The following is a 1,432-nucleotide window of genomic DNA, read 5'->3' as shown; positions in this document are numbered from 1 at the left end:
AGCCAGCTCCTTCCAAGCAGTGTGGGACCATCGCCCGGGACAATCCAGAGTGGCAGTTCGTGCACCGTGCCCTCATAGGTGACCTTGACCATGGCGCTGCCCAGGACAGTGATAAGCTCTTTGGTATGCATTCTCAGTTTCATGTGGATGGGGCTCAGGACTGGTCTGAATGTCTTGTTGCACCAGTCTCTCAAACATCTTTTTACTCATGATGGATTGGTAGCGCCAGTGTCCAGTTCCATGGCTACGGGTAAGCCGTTCAATTTTACGTTTATCATTATAGGTGGACGTTTTATTGAAAATGTGTGCACTCCATGTACTTCAGCATCTGCCTCCTCTCTCTGAGGCTCGAAATTGTTTTGATCCACCATGGACCGATCTTCCTCTGCCACATGGTGGTTAGCAGGTTTTGCAGAGCTTGCAGCTCATTGGAGGTGCCCCATTGATCCACAACTCTTGCAAACATACCCTTTGAAGCAGCATGAATAGGCAGAATGGAAGCCTCCACAACGCCAACAAGGTGTGAATTGCCTGGCATTCATCCTTTGTTGCGGACTCTGAGTCATCTGGGTCACCTGAGGCCTGCTGACTTGTAGGTTCTGCCCTGTACATTTCTGCTCGCAAACACAGTTCCATTTAATTTATGAACATTGCTGGCACTTATGTGCTGAGAGATTTGTTTGGTGTTATATCGCTTCTCGACCTTTTGGCTAAGATCATGCGTAACTGACCTGACAGGGGAGTAACCACCATAACCCCAAGGTGGTTCTCCCTGGATCAGGAAGGTATATGCTTGCTTTTTTGGAAATAGGAGGTGGGTGGGGTGGCTTGACCCATCCACCTCCACGGAGGTGGGTGGGGGGCCTGACCCATCCACCTCCATGGCACGAACCTGGTATTGCAGTACTTCCAGGAACGGTGCAGTGGCTCTAGGCCTTTTGGCTAAGAGCATTGGCGCAGAGTGATCCTTGATGTGTGCAAGGTGACCTCTGGCGTTTGTGATTTGACAAAGAATTGGAACGATTGGCTACGAATTTCAAAAAAAAAGAAAAATTGTTTGGTGTTACCACTGGTGGACATAAACGCCTGTGCTATCACAATGGCCTTACTGAGGGTCGGTGTCTCTACAGTCAAAAGCTTTCGTAGGATGGTCTCATGGCCAATGCCCAGTACAAAAAAGTCTCTGAGCATTTGCTCCAGGTAGCCATCAAACTCACATTGTCCTACAAGTCGCCTTAGCGCGGCAAGGTAGCTCACCACTTCCTGACCTTCAGATCGCTGGCACGTGTAGGACCGATATCTCGTCATCAGCATGCTCTCCCTCGGGTTAAGATGCTCCCGAACCAGTGTACACAGCTCCTCATACGACTTATCTGTGGGTTTCACTGGAGCCAGAAGATTCCTCATGAGGCTGTAGGTCGGTGCCCCGCAG

General features: G+C 50.0%; 1 pseudogene; it reads left to right on the top strand.

Annotated features, from left to right (window-relative positions):
* Nucleotides 1-690: 690 nt before the first annotated feature.
* LOC139250033 (U2 spliceosomal RNA) lies at nucleotides 691-929 on the top strand (annotated as a pseudogene).
* Nucleotides 930-1,432: the final 503 nt, after the last annotated feature.

This window comes from Pristiophorus japonicus, unplaced genomic scaffold (genome assembly GCF_044704955.1).
Source record: "Pristiophorus japonicus isolate sPriJap1 unplaced genomic scaffold, sPriJap1.hap1 HAP1_SCAFFOLD_3370, whole genome shotgun sequence".
In the NCBI taxonomy this organism is placed as follows: Eukaryota; Metazoa; Chordata; class Chondrichthyes; family Pristiophoridae; genus Pristiophorus; species Pristiophorus japonicus.
Note: the sequence above shows the minus strand (reverse complement) of the source record. Positions and strands in the feature narration are given on the sequence as shown.